Source organism: Corvus cornix, chromosome 1A (genome assembly GCF_000738735.6).
Source record: "Corvus cornix cornix isolate S_Up_H32 chromosome 1A, ASM73873v5, whole genome shotgun sequence".
Lineage (NCBI taxonomy): Eukaryota > Metazoa > Chordata > Aves > Passeriformes > Corvidae > Corvus > Corvus cornix.
This window is the reverse complement of record NC_047057.1, coordinates 4,036,687-4,050,445: the sequence shown is the minus strand read 5'-3', so window position 1 is coordinate 4,050,445 and position 13,759 is coordinate 4,036,687.

Sequence of the window (13,759 nt, the reverse complement as noted above, 5' to 3'; positions counted from 1 at the left end):
TAATAATGCTAATAATAATAGTAACAACAGCAACAATAATAATAGAAATAACAATAATTTCATCCAGGATGCTGCGCAGAAGAGCTGAAGGGCAGCAGGTGTGTTGGGGAAATAGTATAATACATCAAATCCTGAGCAGCGAGCACATGAGAGTGTGATATCAAAGACACTACCTATGAAATTAATTTGCCAGTGACACTGCCTTGCCTACCATCCCTGGGCGTTGTGAGAATTAATTAATGCTTGCAAATCGCCTTGAGAACTTCAGAGGAAAGGTGCGTTATGTATGCAAAGCCCTGCTGCCTTTCCCTGGTGCCGGCTGCACACCTGTGCCCATTGCATCATATGCTGCCTCTGTCTGGTCGCCGAGTGCTTGCGGTGCTCATGTGGCCTCAGCATGATTGATGGCTGGATTCGGGTGCCGGCACTGGGAGCTCTCCCCTGTCAGCAGGGAGCTTGCCTCCACATGTCTGTGCACCATCAGCCTCTTTCCTCCCGGCACAGTTGTCAGGTTTCCCAAAACAATGATTACCTTTCCCCAGAAACAAACCTCCGTCCTGACACCTCTCCCATCTGGAGTCTTGCTCCTTTGTAAGGGTCTGCTCCCTACCTCCCAGGGCTCGTGTGGAACTTCATTCCTTCGTGTTTGTAAAACATGCCAATGTGAAAGTACAAGAGAGTGGTGCACACTCTTTTTTATGATCACTATTAGAAAAAAATTGTAGCCATGCAAGATGCCCAAGTTGTACCTGGAGGTCACTACACCCCCTGAGGGAAGGACAGCAGTGCTGGAGGCATTAGCAGGAACATCGAGTGAGGCTTCTCCACCTTCAAAGTGTCCATCCCTTATCTCAGAGGGCCTGAATGTGCCTGCAGGCCATGGCAGCTGCTCTGAAGGGAGATGCAGGTACCCTAGGTCTGCAAGCCTAGTGCTGAGGGGACTCTGAGTCACCAAATTCTTCTTACGTTGAAAATAAGTCCCATTTGCAGCAAATAATTACTCACAGTAAAGTAAAAGGCTTATTTAAATGCCCTTTTCTTCTCTTTCTATATTCAATGCATTGTTTTAAAGAATTAACATCACTTGGTTTTGTGGGATATTTTTTTAAATGTACATGTTTAGGCTCAGTTTCCAGGTTATCCTTGACACCCATATCATGGTACACCAGCCATGCTTATATTTGCCTCAAAAGAAGGGGGGAGAGGACTCCTGTTTCCAGTCACTGCTCCCTCCTCATGGCTATAGCACCATACCGTATATCCACAGGTGCTGGAAAGCAATACCCTTCTGTTGCTGAGTGATTTTAAGCAGCAAACATTGGCAGTCATCTGCCTTGCCCTGTTCCAGCTGCACTCAGCAATGTGTGGAGGGAAGAAGAAGGAGAGCATGTTGGAAGGAGTTGAGGCTCCTTTCATCTCCTTTTCTGTGCTTCAGAAAGAAGTGGTGGACTCACTAAATAAACCTCCAGCCTTCATTAGGACTATGGAGAGGTGAAACCCAGAATACATTCCTGCTGAATCTGAAGATCCCAGTCACAAATTCAGAATCAATTATGAGACATAATCTTGCCCTTAATCTCAGGTTCTGTTCATGGAGCACTGTCTATGAGATCAATATTAATAAAAGGATCATACGAAGAACTACCCTAGACTACAGTTAAAATTCTCTCAGTGCTTCACACAGACTTTTCTTAGCCTACAGCAGGAGAGATTTATTTGGGAATCCTTTCTTTGACCAAAGCCCTCATACATATGTCATCTTCTCATAAAAATCAGCTTATTTTTGATATTCAAAGATTTTACACTTTCACAATGGTGAGGGAATTTATCTGTGCTCGTGGTGATCACAGAATCACAGAATTTGTAGGGCTGGGGGAATCACTGGGGATCATCTCGTCCAACTGCCTCTGCCAGGCAACATCTTGTAATGTTTTACAAGATCTTCTCAGAGGACACAAACTTATTCTTTCCTTTTTTCCCTTCATGGTTGGCTTCATTCAAATGCTTTCAGTTTTTTGTTTATTCTGTCTCTGCTCTAGATTTGTCTTTTACAAGTAGTCTGTTTAAAAATTGTTTTGTGTACAACGAGAAATAACATTATTTTCTTTTTCCAAGAATCAAACTTGTTCCTTCAGATTGTATCATTTTCCCCTTCCCCCCACCTCCAGAAAAGCTGGTGTTTGCAAAAATCCTCAATTTCCATTAAGCAGTGATTCTGGTGGATAATTAGAATTTAATTTCTCTGACCAGCATCCTCAGGGGCATTAAGATGTCTTCTGCTTCACCATTCCTGTTTCACACAAACAGGAGTAATAATCTTTTCCTGTTCTACCCAGATGTTGGAAAGCTGAGTCCTTAAAAGCGTGCTTAGCTCCTACAGTGATTAGTCAGGGCCCTCAAGGGATAACATCAGCACTCAGTGCAATCTCCCTTTGGCTTTCCCGTTCACCCTGCCTCCTCCTTTTCCATGCTTTGCATGGGTGCTTGGGTTCTACCTCCTCTGAAGAGCTTCAGCTCAGCCCATTCCATACCCAGAGGCAACTAATAAAGGTCAATCTCAGATATAATGAAAGGGGACAATGAGGCTGTTCTGGCCACTCCTAGTTTTCCCCACTGCTTCTCACGAGCTCTGCAGGTTCTTCTTGTTCCTCCACCAGGCCTGAATGTCAGGGGGAGGTTGTTCCCACCACCATCCCCAGCTGTTCTTCAACAGTCGTGTCCTTTGAAGATGTGCATACTTATCATGTTATTTCAAAATACCAAAGGTCACATTACCTTCCCTTTTCCCTTCCTCACTGCTGGAAAATAAGGGCAAGAGCAATTACTGAGTAAACAAGAAGGAGCGTGTTTGCAGAGCTGCTCTGAGGGACTGGGGGACTCCACCAGACTGGCCTGTTGAAGTCAGAACTCCCTTTTTCTCACCTCATCCTGCAAATTAAAATTTCAGAGGTTATAGAGCATTTTCCCTACATCTGTGTTGTCCTTTTTGCCACAGAAAATCTGTTCGATGTCCAAACATCCATGAGGCAACAAAAAGCTCAACTTTTCCTGCATCTTTTACCCAAAATTCCATGCTGGAGTGATAGAACTGATTTTCAGCAGTCATATTAAACCCCAGAAGGCATTGCAAATCACATGTGTGAGCCTTTGGGGAATAAAGATATATGTAAGTTGTAGACCACCCCAAATTCTTGATGACCCTCTGCCAAAACAGGAATCAGAGCTGTCTCAGGTTCCTCCTTTTCCAGCCTACTATGCAGCAAGGCTCCAAGTTACCCTTTCTGTGATTCCTACGAGGTATGTTGGCCCTGAAGGATAAGAACTGCAGTTCTGCTTGGCAATTGCATCATGTAAGTAGTAGGTCTACCTTGCTCCCTCCAGCTCACCCAGCTACAGGCTGGGTAGAGCGGGGCCCTTAAGAAATGCTTTTATGGGACTTCTGAAAAGCAGGTGGTCTGACAGAGAAAGCACATTAACACTAACAAAGATAAAGAATTTCACAGAAAGATAATTGTTTGCCTAGCAGCTGAATTTATTTCATTCTCAAGTTGTAATTAAGGGAAAAGTTGCAGTTTAGAATGCAATCTGGTTTTCCCTCTTTTTTTTTTTCTTGCCTAATAAGCAGAGCAAGAAGTTGATTCATTTTTATCTACAAGGGAGAAATGTATCATTTTACCCACACCTGATTTAACTGAAATGACTAAAAGACAGATAAACAGCTGGAGAAACCTGAGAAAAAACCACTGAATTCAATTTACCAGAATCTTGCATGCCTGGAAAAAAAAATAGAAAGAAAGAAAGAAAGAAAAATAAATAAAAACAAAAAGGGAGGAGTCATCCATGGACAAGCAAGTTTATATCTTAAGATGTTGGACAGTTCAACTTCTTTTTTCCAACAACAAGTAAGGATGAGCAATTTCCAAGAACCCAGGTGTTCTTATTGTTACTATGATTTACTGTCTGTATGTGTGCAATGTTTAGGATTTGTTCACTTCGTAGTCCAGCAGTCGTACAAAACTTAAGGATGTCAAAAAACAAAACTGGTCTCAGATCACTGGGTGCTGCTTAAAAGAGCAAAGAAACATGGAAGAAAAAGAAAGGGTCTGCTCCAGAAAGGCTGCAATCAAAGCAGAAGGCAGGCAATGAAAAGCAGTCCCTCCTTCTGGATAAAGACAAGGAAAGAACAGGGCAATACAGAATAAAGGGCAGTTTTCTCATGAGAGACATGTCAGGTTCTCGTATATGTCTACTACATTAATAAATTTTGTTAAATGAGGAGCAGGGACAGTAAGTTGTATCAAAATTGGAAGGAAGGTTCATTGGATAGGGACAGAATTACAGAAAGACAAACATGTTTCCAGACATACCAAATAACATTTACCTCTGCAGTGACTTGCCGTAAAGTGAAAAGTTTGGATTATTGTTTTGGATTTCGGATCATTTGAACTCACCTAAAAAAAATTTGAGTGTTGTTTTCCTTTTAAAATAATCCATAACATTTGTGAACAGATCTCAGAATGTATTCAAGTGTGCAAATTAAACAGGGAGAGATGTCTGAACACCTTTGAAAATCTGGGTCTCGTGTTCACTCTTTTCTGATGAGCATTAAGATAAAGGTCAGTCTGCTGCAGGACTATAAACACTGACCTCCTGGATCCACCTGCAGGTTCATATGGAATATGATATTTTCTCTACTAGTGACTGGCTTCAAGTGCATGTGAAAAAACTATAGTCATTTACATGGAAAAGAAGATCTACCTACCCATCTTTGCTTTTACTGAATACCTGTTCTTAATCTCACCAAGAAAGAAATGTATCTTCCCCTTCCTTTCTCTAGCCACCTGGAAAAGCCTCCAACTGTTTCTTGGAATCTTGTTAAATCTTCGGGACAGCAATTAGTGAGATTGAGGTAACCTGGGAGCAAATCACATGAGCCAGGCAGGAGCACGCAATCATTCGATGTTGCAAACGCGACCGCGCAAACAGACCAGCGTGAGTTAAACTGCTCCGACCACTCATCCCAACACCGAATATTTCATGTGTTCCCTCCTCTACCTAGTGCTTCTCCAAAGACCCCAAATCTTGAAATTGTCTGGACACAGGCTCAGCTTTCGCTGTTAGAAATTCCTTCTAGACTATGAGCCTCAGAGCAAACGAATAGGTTGATTTTCTGGAAGTGAATCTGTCAGACCTTTGGCAATTAATTCATACTTAATATAAGTTGGCGAGCACTTCCAAAGATTAAAATTATATTTATTATTTTAAAAATAGGGATTTATTATTTTACAGAGATATTCTTTCTGAGAAAGAACCCCAGCTATAAAGATTGTTTTTTCTACCTTCCCTCCAAATCCTTCAGGTATTTTCTGTTTCTCTTTCTGCGCTTTCTGTTCGCCCATGTAGAGTAGCAATTTTTGGCACATCAAGCACATTAGATAATTATATGTCAGTTGAGAAACTCTCAGCTTCTTGTCACTAGTCTATAAAGCTCTCTGTAATGTTGTAATACAATATCGCTGATATCTCAAGGAGATAACATGTTAAGTGTCTACTGGCTATATAATTTGAACCAAAAGTTAACAAAGAGAGCTGATCTTTTGGTAAACATGTAGTATATTTTTGTCATCTCTTCCTGATAGTGGTTTTGATAAGCAGATTTAGATGTGGTGTTATCCTCTGATTGCTTTTGCAGCATACTTGCAAGACAGGGAACTCCTTCATAATTCCTCAGACAGATGGTTGAGAGGAATTTCCCAAGTACCCACAGATCAAAGATTGCTCCCTGTAAATGGTAATGGTTGCTGATATTACAAACCCACCCAGACATTTTATTCTTCCTCATTCTAAACACCCTTTCACTTGTCTCTGCCCAATGTGGATTCACATTAGGTGGAAAGAACAATTTTAAGCAATCAAGAGTCAGTGTGATAGCCTTAGATTGCTCATTAAGGATGAGGTTGTGAATGAGGGGTAGATGACAGAGATCTATGAAATCAAAGAGGCATGGAAATGATGAGCAATTGTTCTCTGTCTTTTCCAAAACAAGAGCAAGGGGACATCAAATGGAACATGGAGGAGACAGGTTCAAAACAGACAAAGGGAAATGATTCTTCATACAATGTATAATTAAGCCGTGGAACTCCTTGCCACAGGATGTTGTGGATGCTGTAAATTTACATGGGTTCAAAAAGGACTGGACAAGTTCATGAAAGAAAAATTCTTCAAGAGCTATTAAATACAAAGACATTACCTCTGGCTCCGGAAGACGCTGCAATGCAAATCTCAAGATGTTGTGAGACTGCTCTGAGGAAGTCTCACTTTGCTATTTTACTTTTCCCCAAGCATGTATTAATTCTTGGCCCCTATCAGAAAGAGCTACATGTGTTAGATGGATCCCTGTATAGCTGATACAGCTCTTTTTATGTCCTCATTTCACAAAGCTGTCTTATTCAGGGAGCAGATCAAGTGATGGCCACTTCATACTATTTGCCTCAAATGCTCTTACTCCACTTAGACCAGTAGGTAATCTGAAAATGAGTGTATGGCTAGATACTTTTATTTTGAGGCAGTTTAGCTTCCCAATTTTCTGCCTGGAAGGTACAGAAAATTGAAGCTTTCTGACTGCCTGGATAGAGGAGGGCACAGTGGACTCTCAGAGGCACCTCTCCTCCTCATGCTCCAGTTGGTGACATGGGCAGTCTTGTGTAAAAAAGTGGGATACCTCTCTCAGCCTTTAAACTCTCTGGGCTGTCTAAATAACCATCCCAGTACTAAATAGTGATTCACAAGCAGAAACACACTTTTGGGATGCTTGACTATGTGAAAATTGGCTGGGAAATCCCCCAAGTTTTTTATTCCTGTTACTTCTGGCACTTGGCAAGCCTACCAGTGCCTCCCCAACAAGAACTTTGCCTGGTAATGAGGAAAAATGGAGAAAAGTCTAGGAAAAGTGCCTCCATCCTGAAAGCACTGCCTGATGCTCTAACTGATAGTCTGTCCCTTTGAAAGGAGGGAAAAATATCCCCCCCTCACTACCATTTACTAGCAGCTGGGTTTGAGGAGAGTTAATGTACAGAACAAGTCCTGTCCTGCACTGGAATACTCCTGCATCTGCACGGGCTATAACTCTCATTAGCCAGCCCCTGGGTCCTGCAGGCTTAGCCATTTTTGTGGGCTAAATTAACACTTCGGTGGTGAGGAGCCAGAGAGCCACTGCAAAATGAGGTCTGGCTGGGTGATGAACACCCCCATCCCATGGGATCTAACAGCTGAAGAGGGAGCTTAGCTTCAGGCCCATTGCAGGTGCTCCAAACTGAGCAGCCCAAAAGTGTGGAAGCACTCAAAAATGAAAATCTCCACTGCAGGATTTAACCTGGGTTTCAAAAGCCATTCCTTTCCCTTCCCAGAACCCCTAAAAAGCCTTTTGGGCAAGGAAGGCAACTCTTCAGGCTCCACGGGTATTATTATTATTTGGAAGCCTGTTTTGTACTCAGGGTTGGCTGCTCCTTGGGTTCACCCAGGCAGTTTAGTGCATGCATGCCGAGGTGTATATTGGATGTGCCTAATAGCTGCAGTAGGTGGAGAGGGAGGAAGCTGTGATCCAAATGATGGGAACTCCTGGAGGGAGTTGTCTTGCCACTGGCATGCTGTCAGCGTGCCAATAAATAAGAAAGTTGAGATGATCAGAGGCAGCTATCTAAACAAACTAGGGTGAAAACTCCCAGCCTGCGTGGTAATCAGGCACAGGAAACTCATTCAGTGGCCATCCACCTTCTTCCCATGGTTTAGGTTTGGTATTCTATGTAACACGAAACAGGCAGAAAATATCCCTGTGTCTAAAAAAAGCCCGGTGGCTGTTGTCCTTTCTGTCATGCCATTGCTTCTGCCAAACACCTCGCAGAGGATTAGTAGTGGGAAACATGAAATGAGAGGTGATTCACAAGCTCTTTGTGTGTCAGTTTGCAAGCACCAAAATTAGCCACTGAGTAGCACTATCCCAGGTCTGGAACAGAGAGAGTTGCTCCTTAAGGTGTTGCAAATCACTGACAAATTCACTGATGTTGTAGGGCTCCAGATTTTTTCCTTGCACAGGCACAAACCTGATCTCAAAGACTGTGAGGAAATCAACAACACAAGGTAGGAAGATATAGAAATCATGTAGTTGTCTTCTCTGCAAACCCTGCATGGGCAGGTAATGTCCATAGCTGGCTGATCAAATGCATAGCTGGCTTTGTAATGTGTGTAAATATACAAAAATACATAAATATGTAATAGGTATAAATATGTATGAAAATGTACAAATGCACAGCTGGCTTTGACCCTAGTTCAAAGCCCCAATATCCTTAATAGGCAGTGAAGGAGCTGCATCTAGGTTTTTCACCTCATACTTTTTACTTGGTAAAGCTAGAAATGCAGAGATTGGTCATCAGTGTCTTCTCTGTTTCACCTTTGGATGAAATGTCCAAAGATAGAATGACCCAGTATTTTAACTTTTAATCCATTCCAGTGGGAGACACAGATCTCTTCCAATAAGAATGGGAACATCTGAAAAAGAGTTTCCAAGATATCTAGTGAGTGTTTCAACTGACTGTTGGAGATGTAGCCCATGGACTGACAAGAAGCCTGTGAAATCTGAATGAAGGACAGTATCTGCCTCCAAATCTGGAGTTGGGCACCTGGCTTCTGAGAAGAAAAGAGCACAAAGCCTCACACCTACCCTTGGCCTTCCTGCCCTCACACTGGGTTTTACCTTGTGCTGTCACATGCTAAACCCTTTCAGAAGTGCTTGATGCTCAGTGTATAGCATAAGAAGCATACTTGCCTAAATTGGGCAACTCGATATCAACAAAGCTCCTAAGAACTAGAAGCTACTGAATTCAGAGCTGTGGTATGTAAGTCCTTTGGTAGATGTAGATCTTTGATACCACACCAGTGATAGAAGGGCTGGAATAGTTTAGAAAAGAAAAGAATAAGAGCTTTAATCCTTATTCATGGGTATCCAGGATCTTTAATATCTGCAGCCTCTCTGAATCAGTTTAGTTTATTTAGCACAACTAAAACACATTTGATCTGTTAAAGCTGCCAACCTTCTTGTTCCTCAGGCAGGCTGTTTATCACCTTTTACTCATGAGAGCTCTGCTGTCTGTCTGTCTCTGTCCCTCCCTCCCTCCAGCTGAAAATCAGCTCTCTCCAGGAAATAGTTGAATCAAATACATTAAATGCTCCCTCCTCTTAGGCATATTAAATACACCCAATTAAGTACCATAAACACAATCACAAGACTTCTGAGTTCTACTACTAACCCTCAAAGCTATGTGCTAATGACAGATGGTCTGTAAATAAACCAGGCTTCCCCAGTCAAGTGCTGGATAGGAAGCTGAGATTTATGTTAAATAATGATTTTGCAAAAAACACAAACTGAACAAAAAACCCCAGCAACAAACCCCACCTAAAATATCTTCAGCTTCACCAGTTTTAAACAAAAAAACTTTTAAAGCTCCTTAGTGATTTATGGAGCTAGAAGAAATAGCTTGCATTGGAGGCTTAATGGCAGCTTCACTTGGATGTTCTGAATGTGCATAACCACAGACAACCTATGTTTATTATGACTGTGTAATAAGTGACATATAGAGAAAGCTGCTTGGATGATCAGAGAGACAGAGAATCTGCTTCAAAAAAGGAAGCAAAAGGGCGGTCTGAGGGTCAAAGCACAGAGAGCCCACATCCAGCTGACCCAGCTCTGCTGAGAATCAGAATAGCGCTGACAGTGATTTGCAGGGCCCCAGATCACCCTGCTGCAGTCCAACACATTATCCTACACAGGCATATCAGTTATTCACTGGTGTCTTTAGGGCTACATCAATGCAATATGTCTGAACACAGCTTGTTGACTTTGAAATGCTCAGCAACAAAGGATTTTAGGGGTTAGAAGTGGCCTGTATAAATACATTGAGGCATAAACAAGGAAGAGTAACAAAAGCTCTCTGAGCTAATGGCCAATGCTCTTACCAGAACCAATGGGATTTAATGTCCGAGATTACAATTAAAACAAGGTCTATAAAACTTCAGTCATGTAGGGGGAACAGAAAAGACAGCAGGAGTTTTGAAATTATGACCTGCTGAAAGGTATTGGTGTTCCGACTGCCTAGAAAGTGCTGCAACACACAGATGTATTGCGTGTCCTATTTACTCTGGAACAGTAAACACTCCTCCAGAATGGCATGTGCACTTCACTGCATCACTTCAGAGCGGAAGTTCTATGGGGGAACTTCTTTTCCATACTGAGGGATGTCAGGGATGTCAGAAATTCTGGGGTTTTAACATAAGCTGTGGATTTCCAGAACTTATGGTACCCAGCTAGGAGATAACAATGGTATTCCTGTAATGTTTTTATTTCTCCTCAAGAAGTTCCTCCATGCTAGGCTGTGAGGCTAACGAGAATTTTCTTGTTTCATGGAGTGAAAGTACAATGTGGCAGTACAATGATCACTGTGAATACCAAGTCAGTGAGGGCAGACACTTTCCACAGACACTTTCCACTTTGCTCTCAGGCCCACATCCAGCATCTCACAACAAACTCAAGATCTCCAGGGATTTTTCTTACTCATCAAATCCTAGCTTTTGGCTGCTGGGTCTGCCTGACCTGAAGATATGTATTCCCACAGAAAAATTCTACCAATATGAGCATGACCAGCTTCCATCTGCCCTCACCTACATCTTTCTGAGGACACAGCTCAAGGGCTTTCAGTTTAAATTCTCTTGGACTCTGTGTCTCTTTGCTGTGTCAGTGGTGGGGAGGTTTGCCCTGATCTCAGGAAAGAAAGTGTGAACAGGATACTGTGTGGGGACTGGAGGAACTTTTTGCTCGTGTCTGCCCTAAGAACAGGTTTCACCTCAAAGCAAATTCAAATCAGGCTCCAACCCAAATTATTCCCAGCTGAATAAATGCTCTCAGGCTTAAATGATATCCCAGAATAGGTGAAGGTTGGTTTTTTTTCCTGCATGGATGATCAAGCATTTTGGATTACAGTTTGGGTACCTTGTTTATATACAGGAGACAAATCCTAAACTAATACAAAAAGTATTCTACCCAAGAAACTCAAACACATAACTGAACGCAGAAGCTGACACCAGCTTCTATTTTTTAAAGGTTATTTTTACTGCTAAATCTTAGGTGTACAGGTTTGCTGAGAAGAGCAGGAGTTTACTTCCTGTAACAGAGTAAGGGCAGAAATAAGCTTGAGACATGGGGAAGTTTTTCATTAACATATGTTTAGTATTTCAGATATTTAAGTACTGTTAAAAATTCAGCAGAATGCTTTTTTGCTGACATTTAAAATTATTATTTACAGTGCTACAAGAGATTATTTTTTCATGAAAGATTGTGCTGTTCTGGTTTTTCCCCAGTTATTGAATCTGGGGTACATTCTAGTGTAAATGTCTGAGAGCCAGAAAGCAATAACGATTAGAAATGCATTATTTTATATTCCTTATTCTCCATAGGAAAAAAAAATAAACAACCAAAACACACACATAAACAAGCAAAAATAATAACAAATAGCTTTAAAAATACTTTGATCATAAACAAAAATCTATCATGACCTTAATAAGAAACCGACTTTTCCAGCCATCCCCTTTTTAAAATTCTCAGTATTCCCAAATTGGGATTTTTTTAACTGTCTGTATTTTAACCTGCCTCTTTAAGTGTGTACACAATGTACACATTTTTTCCCCCCTAATGTTCAAAATTAAGCCCCTCTGTATGCCTTCCATGCTGAAGTTTATAACCTCAGCCTGCACAAGTCCAGTGCAGAAAGATCTACAGCCTCCAGGCAGAGCGAGGAAGCTCTTTAAAGATGAATCATTTTCATAAATGAGTGCAGAGGGAGGTCAAGCCAGGGGACACAGAAGGTTACATGTGTGGCTGAGATAAGGCCTCATTCATCCACTTCTTACTGTCAGGTCTTGATGGGTGAACATTGCCTTGAGCTCCCATAAAACATGTTGTTTGCAGAAAACTTGCAGGTGGTTCATAAAAAAGTCCAAACTGTTACCAAGAAATTTATCTCTCAACTGCTGGATCTGTTTATAATAGAAGTGAAGGATCTCCTAGAGAAATTAAGTATCAGAGACTGGCTTATATTGGCTTGCCAGACTGAAAAACCCAACCTGCCTTCCAAATGCTGCACTAAAAATGTCAAAGCAATTGTATTGATGACATCTTGACAAGATACTGTACAAGACTGTTAAAAATACAACAACAACAAAAGAATGTTGCCTGTTTATGGCAAACTTGTCCCTGGGGAAGGGATGTGGGCATTTAAGAGAGTTTTATGGAGGAAATTCAATCAGTTCTCCCTGGAACATTTTATTTTAGAGACTGTCAATCTTTTATTATTCTGGTGCCCATTCGAAAGGCCGTTTTTAAAAGGGTGTCATTGTTTCTCCCTGTGTTTCAAGGGATATTCAGATAAAGCTGGGTTGTATTAGCAGGGAGAGAACGTGAGGGTTAAAATGAAGGTAGGAGGCATCATACAGTGGACAGTTTGATGTTGTTGTGGATATTTAGCCACTGAGTACCAGATTTGAGACCTTTTGAAGTCAATGAAGCCTCTCGTTTGACTTCACTACTTTTAGCTCCAAGGAACTGTACTGAGATCTCCAGCTGGTTTCACATAAACTACCCTAGAGCCATCAAACAGTAGCAGCTTTCAACATGTACCAACCTGAAAAGTTCACATTCATGTTCAAAAGTCCCTCACACTCCCCTCTCTCCTCCACACAAAAATACAAAGTTAAGTTTTCTACATTCTCCTGAACTTGTTCTCCCATGCTTTCGTATTCATAGATTTTTGTGGCCCGAAGGAGCCATTATGATAATCTGGTGTGACCTCTTGAAATCAATGTATCAATGGGATTGCACCAACATTATGGGAACAGTGTTTGGCCTCTAGACATCCTGCCATATAGAGACAACACTGAATGAATTAAAATGGGATAGGGCATTCATTATGAATTATTTGCTTTGAGGGTTATACATCCAACATTCAGCCATACTCTGAGGTTTTTTTACTGTAGTCAAAAGAAGAAAAATAATTTCCCCAGAAGGGTCTTTGCATAAGTTGTGTGTGTCCATCTCAGTGCTGTTGCTGCAGTTCTTGGGCAGAACATGAGTGGAGCCCCAAGTTTTATTTAACGTCCTCTTAAAGGTTTTGATCAAAAACATAGTTTTTCACTATACATTCTCCTGGCCAGTTCTTTCTCACCAACTTCTCTTGCAACTGAATTCCCCATTATCTGTGTGCAATGCCCATGGGGTGTTACTCTGTTCAGTCACCAACAGTGATGACACTGGTACAGCATAGGTCTGGAGCTCCATCCTCAATGAGTTGCTCAAACATCTCGTGCACCACTCAAGGCTTCCTCACAGATTTATGTAAAAAACATTTACACACAGAAGGGTCAGCTCTTGGTGTTGGGCTGTAGTAACCTCATAGTGCCCATTTCCAAGGATGAGTGAGGTCTTATCTAACTCAGATCCCCTTGAAACTCAGATTCCCTTAAAAACACAACCTCAAAGTATGTTGTCACATGACAGAGTCTGAAATTTTATGGGGTCAAGGTCATTTCTAGGAAATTGTTGTAATGTCAGTAAAATAAAGCCTCATGTTAACAAAAACCTGAGAATCCTAAGGCATACAAGAAACGTAGGTACATCAGATCCATCTTTCACTTCCAACATCTCCATGCCAACTTTAAT